At 39.3% G+C, this 15,512-nt stretch overlaps 1 non-coding gene across 1 annotated transcript; it reads left to right on the forward strand.

The window, feature by feature from the left end:
• Positions 1-12,999: 12,999 nt before the first annotated feature.
• Positions 13,000-13,071, forward strand: TRNAV-UAC (transfer RNA valine (anticodon UAC)). Its single transcript has one exon. It is a non-coding gene; the product is annotated as a tRNA-Val (tRNA).
• Positions 13,072-15,512: the final 2,441 nt, after the last annotated feature.

Raw genomic sequence — 15,512 nt, forward strand, 5'->3', positions numbered from 1 at the left:
ATGATGGTATGGGAACCGTTATGAATCATGATGGTATCGGAACCGTTATGAATCACGATGGTATGGGAACCATCGTGAATCATGATGGTATGGGAACCGTTATGAATCATGATGGTATGGGAACCATTGTGAATCATGATGGTATGGGAACCGTTATGAATCATGATGGTATGGGAACCGTTATGAATCATGATGGTATGGGAACCGTTATGAATCATGATGGTATGGGAACCGTTATGAATCATGATGGTATGGGAACCATTGTGAATCATGATGGTATGGGAACCGTTATGAATCATGATGGTATGGGAACCGTTATGAATCATGATGGTATGGGAACCGTTATGAATCATGATGGTATGGGAACCGTTATGAATCATGATGGTATGGGAACCATTGTGAATCATGATGGTATGGGAACCGTTATGAATCATGATGGTATGGGAACCGTTATGAATCATGATGGTATGGGAACCGTTATGAATCATGATGGTATGGGAACCGTTATGAATCATGATGGTATGGGAACCATTGTGAATCATGATGGTATGGGAACCGTTATGAATCATGATGGTATGGGAACCGTTATGAATCATGATGGTATGGGAACCATTGTGAATCATGATGGTATGGGAACCGTTATGAATCATGATGGTATGGGAACCGTTATGAATCATGATGGTATGGGAACCGTTATGAATCATGATGGTATGGGAACCATTGTGAATCATGATGGTATGGGAACCGTTATGAATCATGATGGTATCGGAACCGTTATGAATCACGATGGTATGGGAACCATCGTGAATCATGATGGTATGGGAACCGTTATGAATCATGATGGTATGGGAACCATTGTGAATCATGATGGTATGGGAACCGTTATGAATCATGATGGTATGGGAACCGTTATGAATCATGATGGTATGGGAACCATTGTGAATCATGATGGTATGGGAACCGTTATGAATCATGATGGTATGGGAACCGTTATGAATCATGATGGTATGGGAACCATTGTGAATCATGATGGTATGGGAACCGTTATGAATCATGATGGTATGGGAACCGTTATGAATCATGATGGTATGGGAACCATTGTGAATCATGATGGTATGGGAACCGTTATGAATCATGATGGTATGGGAACCGTTATGAATCATGATGGTATGGGAACCGTTGTGAATCATGATGGTATGGGAACCGTTATGAATCATGATGGTATCGGAACCGTTATGAATCACTGATGGTATGGGAACCATCGTGAATCATGATGGTATGGAACCGTTATGAATCATGATGGTATGGGAACCGTTATGAATCATGATGGTATGGGAACCGTTATGAATCATGATGGTATGGGAACCGTTATGAATCATGATGGTATGGGAACCATTGTGAATCATGATGGTATGGGAACCGTTATGAATCATGATGGTATGGGAACCGTTATGAATCATGATGGTATGGGAACCGTTATGAATCATGATGGTATGGGAACCGTTATGAATCATGATGGTATGGGAACCGTTATGAATCATGATGGTATGGGAACCGTTATGAATCATGATGGTATGGGAACCGTTATGAATCATGATGGTATGGGAACCGTTATGAATCATGATGGTATGGGAACCATTGTGAATCATGATGGTATGGGAACCGTTATGAATCATGATGGTATGGGAACCGTTATGAATCATGATGGTATGGGAACCATTGTGAATCATGATGGTATGGGAACCGTTATGAATCATGATGGTATCGGAACCGTTATGAATCATGATGGTATGGGAACCATCGTGAATCATGATGGTATGGGAACCGTTATGAATCATGATGGTATGGGAACCATTGTGAATCATGATGGTATGGGAACCGTTATGAATCATGATGGTATGGGAACCGTTATGAATCATGATGGTATGGGAACCGTTGTGAATCATGATGGTATGGGAACCGTTATGAATCATGATGGTATGGGAACCGTTATGAATCATGATGGTATGGGAACCGTTATGAATCATGATGGTATGGGAACCGTTATGAATCATGATGGTATGGGAACCATTGTGAATCATGATGGTATGGGAACCGTTATGAATCATGATGGTATGGGAACCGTTATGAATCATGATGGTATGGGAACCATTGTGAATCATGATGGTATGGGAACCGTTATGAATCATGATGGTATCGGAACCGTTATGAATCACGATGGTATGGGAACCATCGTGAATCATGATGGTATGGGAACCGTTATGAATCATGATGGTATGGGAACCATTGTGAATCATGATGGTATGGGAACCGTTATGAATCATGATGGTATGGGAACCGTTATGAATCATGATGGTATGGGAACCATTGTGAATCATGATGGTATGGGAACCGTTATGAATCATGATGGTATGGGAACCGTTATGAATCATGATGGTATGGGAACCATTGTGAATCATGATGGTATGGGAACCGTTATGAATCATGATGGTATCGGAACCGTTATGAATCACGATGGTATGGGAACCATCGTGAATCATGATGGTATGGGAACCGTTATGAATCATGATGGTATGGGAACCATTGTGAATCATGATGGTATGGGAACCGTTATGAATCATGATGGTATGGGAACCGTTATGAATCATGATGGTATGGGAACCGTTATGAATCATGATGGTATGGGAACCGTTATGAATCATGATGGTATGGGAACCATTGTGAATCATGATGGTATGGGAACCGTTATGAATCATGATGGTATGGGAACCGTTATGAATCATGATGGTATGGGAACCGTTATGAATCATGATGGTATGGGAACCGTTATGAATCATGATGGTATGGGAACCATTGTGAATCATGATGGTATGGGAACCGTTATGAATCATGATGGTATGGGAACCGTTATGAATCATGATGGTATGGGAACCGTTATGAATCATGATGGTATGGGAACCGTTATGAATCATGATGGTATGGGAACCATTGTGAATCATGATGGTATGGGAACCGTTATGAATCATGATGGTATGGGAACCGTTATGAATCATGATGGTATGGGAACCATTGTGAATCATGATGGTATGGGAACCGTTATGAATCATGATGGTATGGGAACCGTTATGAATCATGATGGTATGGAAACCGTTATGAATCATGATGGTATGGGAACCGTTATGAATCATGATGGTATGGGAACCGTTATGAATCATGATGGTATGGGAACCGTTATGAATCATGATGGTATGGAAACCGTTATGAATCATGATGGTATGGGAACCATTATGAATCATGATGGTATGGGAACCGTTATGAATCATGATGGTATGGGAACCGTTATGAATCATGATGGTATGGGAACCGTTATGAATCATGATGGTATGGAAACCGTTATGAATCATGATGGTATGGGAACCATTATGAATCATGATGGTATGGGAACCGTTATGAATCATGATGGTATGGGAACCATTGTGAATCATGATGGTATGGGAACCGTTATGAATCATGATGGTATGGGAACCGTTATGAATCATGATGGTATGGGAACCATTGTGAATCATGATGGTATGGGAACCGTTATGAATCATGATGGTATGGGAACCGTTATGAATCATGATGGTATAGAAACCGTTATGAATCATGATGGTATGGGAACCGTTATGAATCATGCTGGTATCGGAACCGTTATGAATCATGATGGTATGGGAACCGTTATGAATCATGATGGTATGGGAACCGTCATGAATCATGATGGTATAGAAACCGTTATGAATCATGATGGTATGGGAACCGTTATGAATCATGATGGTATGGGAACCGTTATGAATCATGATGGTATAGAAACCGTTATGAATCATGATGGTATGGGAACCGTTATGAATCATGATGGTATGGGAACCGTTATGAATCATGATGGTATAGAAACCGTTATGAATCGTGATGGTATGGGAACCGTTATGAATCATGATGGTATGGGAACCGTTATGAATCATGATGGTATGGGAACCGTTATGAATCATGATGGTATGGGAACCGTTGTGAATCATGATGGTATGGGAACCATTATGAATCATGATGGTATGGGAACCGTTATGAATCATGATGGTATGGGAACCGTTGTGAATCTCGTACCTATGATTCATAGTGAGTGAACCCAGGTGCCTCGGCGTGGTAACATAGCTGTTCTGGTGAGGGTGGAGGTGACGGCTACGGACTTACCAGTGAGTTATCATCCATGGCATCATTTTGGACGGGTTTAATGACGTTCAGTCACAACTGCCACACTTGGTTGGTGCTTAACACTCATTCATTTCACGATTTTGGGTTGTTTCCAGCCTATCTATTTTCCAGATTATATTGTTATAATGGCCACTACCTGGACACAGAGTGTCACATAATGAAATAATTGTTTAGGGTTAGATTAGGAACAGAGAAACTTGGCAACTTGAGCTTGAACAGTTATGTGCTACTCTGCCACCCGCAGTCATGTTGGCAACGCTGGTCACTCGTGATGGCCTAGTCTCGGCGACTCCACTTCCCCCCGGCCAGCTGGGGGCGCTCCAATCTGGAGTCTGCCAATATCAAATGTTACTTTCTTTTTTTCGCTCTGGATACTTCTTTTTGTCTCCTACTTGTTATCTTAAATAATCAACATAATGTAGATGTTCACCGCAATATAATGATACTGTGTACGCAGTGATATAAAACTGATACAGTATCGATTTAAATTTTAACGACAAAATTGGCGGCCAAAATAGCAACAACCAATGAGGTGTGCGTGTCAGGTAGCCGGCCTGGAGGGAAGTGGAGTCGGCCGGTTATGGTAGTAGTGTTGCCAACATGACTGCGGTATAGCTATAGGTAATGATAGACTTTACGTTTGTCTTACACAACAACACAGAGCCGGGCCCCCGGGGAACTGAGTGAGTCTTTACCTTTCCAAGGTTTCTGGGAATCGAGACTAAACACTGGAGACTGAGTTTATATCCCTCATACATCAGTATTATAAGGATCCGTTATACTGCTTCCAGCAATTAGAGAGAGAGAGAGAGAGAGAGAGAGAGAGAGAGAGAGAGAGAGAGAGAGAGAGAGAGAGAGAGAGAGAGAGAGAGAAAGAGAGAGAGAGACAGACTGATGGGGTTGTGTGATTAGAATAACCATACAGGACGGACAGGAACATTAGTTTATTGCAGTAACATGACAAATTAACCTTAATTACATTTAATGTGACCTTCATCCCCCAGCCACGGCCATCAACAACTTGGTGAATCCTTGTGGCAACACAATGGACGAAGTTTGTGCATAAAGAGAAGAATGACACAACAATACCAGGCATTAGAAGCCTGCCATATGTAGGATAACCAGACTTACATTCTCTCGAAGGCCACACAATGAGGGCTCATGTGATACAGGTTTAGAAAAGCAGGTTTGTTGATTGATACAGACCAGACCTTAGATTTTAGCCTGACAACAATGAACCTTTATTACCATGAATTTCCATATGACAACAAACAAACAGAGAAAAAAAAGATCAATACCTGGCCATAGATATGTCTCAAGATATCTTGCTATATATAAAGACTGTAAAGATCAATATATGACCATAGATATGTCTCAAGATATCTTGCTATATATAAAGACTGTAAAGATCAATATATGACCATAGATATGTCTCAAGATATCTTGCTATATATAAAGACTGTAAAGATCAATATATGACCATAGATATGTCTCAAGATATCTTGCTATATATAAAGACTGTAAAGATCAATATATGACCATAGATATGTCTCAAGATATCTTGCTATATATAAAGACTGTAAAGATCAATATATGACCATAGATATGTCTCAAGATATCTTGCTTTTATATAAAGACTGTAAAGATCAATATATGACCATAGATATGTCTCAAGATATCTTGCTATATATAAAGACTGTAAAGATCAATATATGACCATAGATATGTCTCAAGATATCTTGCTATATATAAAGACTGTAAAGATCAATATATGACCATAGACATGTCTCAAGATATCTTGCTATATATAAAGACTGTAAAGATCAATATATGACCATAGATATGTCTCAAGATATCTTGCTATGTATAAAGACTGTAAAGAGAATCAGAGATAAAACAGAAGTAATGAAAAGTAGATTACTTGTGTTGATGGTAAGGACAAGTAGGGACTTCATTACAACATGATGAAGGTACTGTAACAACCAATGATTTCTAATATTTTTATGATTAAATAAAACTAATATGTATTTGTCTTAGTTAACTGGGTTGACTATTGGGGTTGACTTATAAATTTTGCACAATTATATCAGTCAGAGTTAACCAAACCTCTGCTGGACCATTGTGGTGTGTAGGAAGCAATTTCTTCCCCATCCAAAACATTAATGATGAAGAGGTAGTTCTTGGCTATTATAGTGAACAACTGAAAATAATGGCAAGTCACTTGTTCAAGCAGGAGTCTGGCATCTACGTCAGGTACTCAGTATAAATCATCATTGATTTTAATCTTTGCACACATATTTACAATCAATTCTGAGTATTTCATTTTGCGTAGGTCATGAAAAATCCATGTTCCCACCATATTGTTCAGATGTGACTGTTGCTCTGCTGTTATAAGAACTGCCTCACATATGCACAAGTGGAGTGAGTGGATAATATCTGGACGTCACAGAGAACTTAAGGATAATACACAAAACTATTCTTCCAGCATCTTCATCTGAAATCTAACACTGAAGCCAAGTACTTTGTGGGAAACACATTATGACGGATCTTCTGTTATTTGTTTAGCTTCTTCTTTCCTTCTCTTTCCCTTTCCATCTTCCTTTGTGTCTTTTCTGACCCCTGATACATCTTCATTAATCACAGTCTCTCTCTCTCTCTCTCTCTCTCTCTCTCTCTCTCTCTCTCTCTCTCTCTCTCTCTCTCTCTCTCCACTTCTCATATAACATGACAAGACGTAACTCACGCATTAGTTCTTCATAACTCTGGATTTTCCAGCAGTGATCGCTAGCTACGCGTTATCTCTGCTGCATTCTGGTCAAATCTTGCCAACACTCGTCAGCCTCAAGACAAAACACAATTAAACCTTTATTAATCATCGTTAAAGGAAGTGAAAACTCGACCTACACCTAGGAAAATCACTGACTTATATTCATTTTATCAAGCCTCAGTTGCCATACTCAGGTGTCTCCAGCTCCTGCCTCAGTTGTCATATCCAGGTGTGTCAGCTGCTGCCTCAGTTGTCATATCCAGGTGTGTCGGCTGCTGCATCAGTTGTCATATCCAGGTGTGTCAGCTGCTGCCTCAGTTGCCATATCCAGGTGTGTCAGCTGCTGCCTCAGTTGCCATATCCAGGTGTGCCAGCTGCTGCCTCAGTTGCCATATCCATGTGTGCCAGCTGCTGCCTCAGTTGCCATATCCAGGTGTGCCAGCTGCTACCTCAGTTGCCATATCCAGGTGTGTCGGCTGCTGCATCAGTTGTCATATCCAGGTGTGTCAGCTGCTGCCTCAGTTGCCATATCCAGGTGTGTCAGCTGCTGCCTCAGTTGTCATATCCAGGTGTGTCAGCTGCTGCCTCAGTTGTCATATCCAGGTGTGTCAGCTGCTGCCTCAGTTGTCATATCCAGGTGTGTCAGCTGCTGCCTCAGTTGCCATATCCAGGTATGTCAGCTGCTGCCTCAGTTGCCATATCCAGGTGTGTCAGCTGCTGCATCAGTTGCCATATCCAGGTGTGTCAGCTGCTGCCTCAGTTGGCAGGTGTTCTCAGCAGATGAGGTCACGCCGGAGAGAGACTGAGCCAAGACAATTTAGGAATGTTGTGTTTACTACAAAGCAACATGAAGCACTTCTGTAGAACTCAAGCTACCAAGGTTGGTCATCATTCACATTTTCCTTATTGCATCAACATAATTATACATTTTTGCTAAAACCTTTTATGGATATTGTATTATATTTTCACACCATATGTCTAAGTGCTACGTAATAGGTGACTTATTAATTATACAATTAAATGATAACTGTGTATGACATAATATTAATATAAGGTACTTACTTAACATACAGAACTAACATACACTTTATATTTTTGGATAAGTGTGTTATTGTCATTTCCAATTTGATGTGCAATCATTTCGTCCAGTATATACAACCTGGGGTTATGTTCTCCAGTAGTCATACACGGACGGTGGTGTGATGTGTGGCTTCACGTGTCTGGCTGCTGCACACACAACATGGCCAATCCTTCTGCATGTCTTCTGCTGGTATTTGTATATCTATAAAGACAGTCTTAATGGTGCTGGACTTAGGCGTAATAATCATAGCTAGGCTCCCGTTACTATATGTATTCCTTTTATAATAAACAAAATAAGAAATATAGGAGAATGTTCGTGACCGGTGTTGGGAGGAGACCATATACTGTTCACCAGCCTTACGTATACAAGAGGTGTGAGGGACGGGTCGTCAACACAGCTGAGGATGATACAAACAGTGGCAGTTTGTTGTCTGAAACGTTTCAAGTGAGCAGTTGCAAGGTGTGGTAATGGTGGTCAGGAAGGCTGTTCCTTGTAGCTCGCTAGTTAGCCCAGAGTTGAACGAGGTGGAGTTCAGTAGTGTACCTTTGTCGTGTGTAATGACTGGATCATCTCTGCCACGTGAAGCAATCTACTAATCAACAGTTATGGAGTCAGGATTCATATATGACAACAAATAGTTAGATAGATTGTTGTTGTTAGATTGGGCAGGTGTTCGCCCGACATGGGCCCTTGTCTTACGACAGCCCGTTCTTAGAAGTCTGTTTACTGTACAGTTATGTTATTGTTAGAGTCACCAGCAGGTCTCCTCGTAGCAGTTATCTACTGTCGTTGTCACACTAGTGAGGTCTTCACCTACCTGTTGTTTGTTGTCGTTGTTAGATTTTCTAGGTTTACGTCCTACATCTAGAGTGTGGACGGCCCCTTCTCTGATCTTGCCTAACAGGTAATTTCTAGTTTACAGATTCGTCAGGTCCTTGCCTGGCTCGGGCCCTCATCATACGGGCTCTATAACACGTAAGTATGTTTTATTATCTCTGAATTTACAGCTGTCAACAAGTAAAGTTCGTTAACCAGAATGTGTACCGTACGGAAAAGCAAACAAATAACAAAATTTGCAAGATGATAACAGTCGATATTAGCCATCAGCAGGTAAGGTCATCAAGCCGCACCATACATACGTCAGACAGTAACATCAGTTGTATAACAGGATGTATATATGTGGTTGGATTTAAGGGCTATCACCTAAAGGTCATGAAGCCAGAATGTGAACCATAAGTTCAACATAAAATGATGGTCCAGGTCCAGCAGGTAGCTGCATATAAAGCTATGAATGTCTGTCTTGATTACTGACGACGTAGAGGGAAGGGTTTGGGTAGGAAAGGAATTCGGGAGGAGTATTTTGAGGGGTTCTCGAGAGTGTGATGAGTAGGGACACAAAAATAGTCCTTCTCAGGAGGAGGGTAACAGGTCCTGAGGCTCAGCCCAGGTGATGGTGTGAACAGTATTATTATTATTACCACACATCACCAGCACACCTTTGATGTCGCTCCTACACCTTCGTGGCTGCTGCACTCCACACAGGAGCAGGGGATGATGGCACATATCTATGAAGCAAAAAGGTTTTCGATGAGACTGTGCTATTTCTTCCCTTCCCTGGTCGATGATACAGCCTTTCCCCATTGTTACTTGTCATTCCTGGTGTAACGACTTACGGGTTGAGTCCGGTAACACCTTTTCAATAATAGTATGTGAGAGAGTGGAGTGACCAGGATGAACAGCGTGTTCTGCACCTCAACTGATTGATTGTATGATAAGAATATAGAGAATTACACACCATATATATCACTTGCAAGGATCAAGCCAGAGATGAAGCATAGATAACTAGAAGGGTAGAATACCTTTACCTGGGATCAGTAGCACCTGTGGTAATGGACACACCTTTGTAATGCTTGATCACTTACAACTGATCAACTTTAATACGAAAGTCTTAGGTATTGTCCCTCAGGAGACCATTTTATAAATATTTATAAAACACATATATATGTTAGATATACACTATCTCTAGAATATATCTTTACCTGGGACGTGTAACACTTGTGTGGATAGACACAACTTTGTAATGCTTGATCCATTACACGAAATGAACTTCACTAACGAAGAGTTACACAACGCGTCGTTGAAGAACATTAATCAAATATCTATACAGAATTTTTATGTTAGATAAGAGGCATTTCTTGATGGTAAACATAAGAAATGATGATGAAAGAAAAGGGATGTAGAGGTAAATATTTTATTAAAAAATTAAATTCTCTTGCCCTAAACTAGCTCCTTGCAATGGATTTTGTTTTAGATACCCACAGTAAGATATATTGTGTGATTAATCAATATAAATGTTTATGTTTAACAGATCTTTTATTTCTTATAGTATTTCACTGATTCAGGTTTAAGAACCTTGGTTCTGAACAACCATTATAATGCAACACAATATATATTTATCATAAATAAATCATTTATCACAATAACCATTATGTTTGTACCAGATTCTTTACGTCCTCAATCACGTTTGTTAATATATAAGGAATTTTTCCGCCACATTTCAATACATAACATGTATCTACACGTGTGGAAATATATGTATATGTTTTTATAAATTTTTCTTTGGCTTTTATAATTAAGGTGTAAGATATCCGTCTGAAGAAAATACTAGATAATATTGTAGGTTATGTGTGTGTGTGTGTGTGTGTGTGTGTGTGTGTGTGTGTGTGTGTGTGTGTGTGAGTGCACATAGGAGTGAAAACATATTTTACACTTACAATGTTAAGAGACGAGGCAACACGAGTGTACAACTCTCTCCCGTAATACATAAATACTAATCACACACACACACACACACACACACACACACACACACACACACACACACACACCGCCCACTGACCTGACCACCGGCCGGTGGGTGGCTGTGGCCAACATGAACCCAGGGGCTACACACACACACACACACACACACACACCGCCCACTGACCTGACCACCGGCCGGTGGGTGTGGCCAACATGAACCCAGGGGCCACACACACACACACACACACCGCCCACTGACCTGACCACCGGCCGGTGGGTGGCTGTGGCCAACATGAACCCAGGGGCTACACACACACACACACACACACACACACACCGCCCACTGACCTGACCACCGGCCGGTGGGTGGCTGTGGCCAACATGAACCCAGGGGCCACACACACACACACACACACACACAGAGCGGCGCCAGGCTGGAGGCGGGGCATCGTGACGTCACAGGCAAGTCCCTCCCCCCGCCAGATCCAAACATGTGTTGTGTCTGGTGATGGCGGTTCAAGATTTCCCACATTTATATTGATCTTTACATTATCATCCACTCCCAAAGTCACCTGGCATTCTTGTGTTTCAACAACAGACGTGATATATGCAACACCAGGCAAACATTGTACCATTATCTGATAGGTTAATTGGTGCACAATCAAGAACCAGTGAATTTCATCGCCGCCATAAGTAAGTAAGGAAGGTGACTTTAATGATGATAAATACGACCTGGTATGGCTGTGTCTACACACTACCGCCATCTGGTCAACATTGTACATACCAACATTTAAACTGTGACATTCAACCACAAGGTTTAAAGTCGCTCATGAAAACGCGAACTTAATATCTATCCATTTAAATCTACCATTCATCAATAAACATTTAAACACCGTCATTTTAACGTAAACCTTCCAGCTACGTTATTTTACCAGAGTCCTTTAAGATACGTCATATAAACACAAAACTTAAATGTACGTTAAGCTTGTGCAAACCATCATTAAATATCAAGCTTTTGAATTAGAATTGTAATGAAATTGCGAACTTTTAACTCTGTCAAATTACAGCTATTGTATAAAATGATTTACTTAATTGACAAATTTTAATGTCAGTTAATTTAACGATATCCTTTGTGGTTCATCTTTGAAACACAAACCTTTAAACTTTGTCTCTAGAACTGAACACAACCATTAAGTTTCATAACTGGAATGGAAATTTGGATAATCTATCAAAATTCGTCATATAACGCGAACTTTTAAATCCTTCCATTCAGTTGGGCCGTTACTTGCCTGGCTGCCATTCATAATATGTCCTTTTATATTGTATGTTGACTACGCTCTCATTCATTCGTCATTTGGATCGTCTCACTGATATTCCATTCATAAACTTCATTCCTAAAGCTTATTTTTGACCGCCATGTTGCTTCCTCAAGTTTTATAATTCTTTGTGTATTTAATGATAGAAGATTCAATGATATTTCTCGTGGTACTGGAATTAGAGTTAATAATGCCATCTCAGTTATTAACTCTAACTCAAGTACCACGAGAAATATCATTGAATCTTCTATTACTGAATACACAAAGAATTATAATCTTAATATTAGTGATGGTCTATACAAATTGGATAACTTTAATGTTGATAAAATGTGTAAACAATTCACCTTCTTGTCCACATAATAAGTTTATGATACGCTTGTTGTCTGTCTTGGACAATCACATGTTTACCATATGGCGTCCTAGCTACGTCTCTTCGTTGTATATCAACTGACTGTTATATTTCTCTCTTGTGTCTCCCCTGATGATGTGAGTTTTACACGAAAGTGCACTTGGGAACTTATTGTGTTTATTTTCCCCGTGGACTCATAAGAATATACTTGATCACGTGCAAAATTGCGATCCTTTTCAATATATATATATATATATATATATATATATATATATATATATATATATATATATATTCTTCAGTATGTTTACTTTCGATAATTAGGAACAGAAGAATAAGCCAAACAAGTAAATTTCGTCAAAGACATCTCTCTTTTCTAAACGCTGCCTCGCAAAGATTTTCATTAATTCAAATTGAAGAAACAGACGAATTTTCTATTGTCTGGTTAGCTCAGTGGTAGAGCGTGAGTCTTACACACTCAAGGTCGTGGGTTCGAGACCCACACCAGACATAATTTTTGTCTTTTTCTTTTTTCATTTTGTCCGCATCACATGTGTGCAACATTCAGTATGTTCGTCCAACGTTGTAGTGAAGATCTTCACAATAAATTGAGGTTTTCGACCTTATCTGAAAGGGTCAGGTCTACCAAGACGTCCTTGAAATCTTCCAGAAGCTTCTGGCGATCCTCCTCCAACTGCTGGGCACATCAGAGTTAACATGGGCCGGACATCGGTTGTGGAACGACTTAATCTGCTTCCGGTAGTTAGCAGGGATGATAATGAGGGCTCTGACCTCATACCAGGTCAGCTTAGTTCCAGTCTATTGCTTAGTTCCAGTCTATTGCTTAGTTCCAGTCTATTGCCTATTTCCAGTCTATTGCAATGACAATAAAAAAGTAAACCTCATTTCTTCGTGGAAAATTGAGAGGAAAACACGACAGCAACATGGAGATTTACCCTGTGGTTATTTTGCCGGCTAGTCGGCAACGGTCGGTCAAACACTATTTTGCTGTGGTAATCTCAGTGCTTCATATAATACTATGTCACAAAATATGTTCTTGGGGGCGTAGCTCAGTGGTAGAGCACTCGCTTGGCATGCGAGAGGACCCGGGTTCAAACCCCGGCGCTTCCATTTTTCTTATTTGGGAAATTCATTGTTTTCAGTTTTATATATATATATATATATATATATATATATATATATATATATATATATATATATATATATATATATATATATATATATACATATATGTATATCGTCCGATCAGGGAAGTTAAGCAACGTTGGGTCTGGTTAGTACTTGGATGGGTGACCGTCTGGGAACACCAGATGCTGTTATCCCTGGGGATAGGGAAGAAAGTATACTTGCCACGTATTCCCTGCGTGTCGTACAAGGCGACTAAAAGGGGAGGGAGCGGGAAGCTGGAAATCCTTCCGTCTCATTTTCAATTTTCCAAAAGACGGAACAGAGAAGATATAAAGATATTGTAAAGATGTAACTAATATAAGATATAAGAATTAATGGAAGATACGGATGTAGCTGAAACAAGGAGTAATGAAGATTAAGGTGTAATGAAAATTATTCTGTAGTGAAGATAAATGTATATGTTAAAATTTTGTATTGAACATCAAGAAGTAATGATAATGATGAGAGTGTAGTGACGATGAGGGTTTAGTTAGGGAGTGGTGACAATTGCCTTTACAATGATGATAAGGAGGCAACACAATGAGGAACACAAACTTTCCAAAGCTACGTTCAAGTCAGACTTTGAACTAAGTTCGGTAAACAGAAGGATGATGTTAAGGTGAGAGTGTAGTGAGGAAGAGTATAGTGATGATAAGGATATTGTCAAGATTGGTTGTAGTAGAGATACAAATGTAGTGAAGATACGAATGTAGTAGAGATAAGGGTTATCAAAGAGTAAAGTTTATTCAAAATGATTATGTAGTGAAGATGAGAACTACTTTTAGTGAACATCAGGGAGTACAATGATGATGGTATGGTAGAAATAACGTGTGTAGTGAAGATGAGGGTATAGTGAAGATATAATTAAGTGAAAATAAGCTAGTAGTGAAGATACACGTTAGTGAATATGAGGTTGTAGTGAACTTAACCTTATTGATCTGATCCCGCAAATCTTCCAAACTACTCTCAATGGCGGATCCAAAGCCAACCTAAAAGGCTATTTGAACTATTTCCCTGCAAAACTCGTCCAAATGCCTCTTTTCTCTTTTACTATATATATATATATATATATATATATATATATATATATATATATATATATATATATATATATATATATATATATATAAAAATATATATATATATATATATATATATATATATATATATATATATATATATATATATATATATATATATATATATATTTTTTTTTTCCAAAGGAAGGAACAGAGAAGGGGGCTGGATGAGGATGTTTCCTCAGAGGCCCAGTCCTCTGTTCTTAACGCTACCTCGCTGACGCGGGAAATGGCGAACAGTATGAAAGAAAGAAAAGAAAGATATATATATATATATATATATATATATATATATATATATATATATATATATATATATATATATATATATCTTCACTTCTTGAAACACGTAGAGTACAATATGATATATACAATATAGAATTAGGTATCTTCCCCGTAAACTGAATTGTCCACCATATTTTCTGCACTTGAGCTGGAAGAAATCACGGCCATAGAGTTTAATGATCTCTAATTCTTTATTTTCACTACTTGCCAACCTTAGTTTGGAATATGATATATACAATACAAAGTAAGACATCTTCACTACAAACTGAACTGTCCCATATGATACATACAATGCACAATTGGGCATCTTCACTAAAACTGAATTGTCCACCATATCTAATGCACTTGAGCTGGTAGAAATCACGGCCATAGAGTTTATCTCTCATTCTTTATCTTCATT

Source organism: Panulirus ornatus, chromosome 12 (genome assembly GCF_036320965.1).
Source record: "Panulirus ornatus isolate Po-2019 chromosome 12, ASM3632096v1, whole genome shotgun sequence".
Taxonomy (NCBI): Eukaryota; Metazoa; Arthropoda; class Malacostraca; order Decapoda; family Palinuridae; genus Panulirus; species Panulirus ornatus.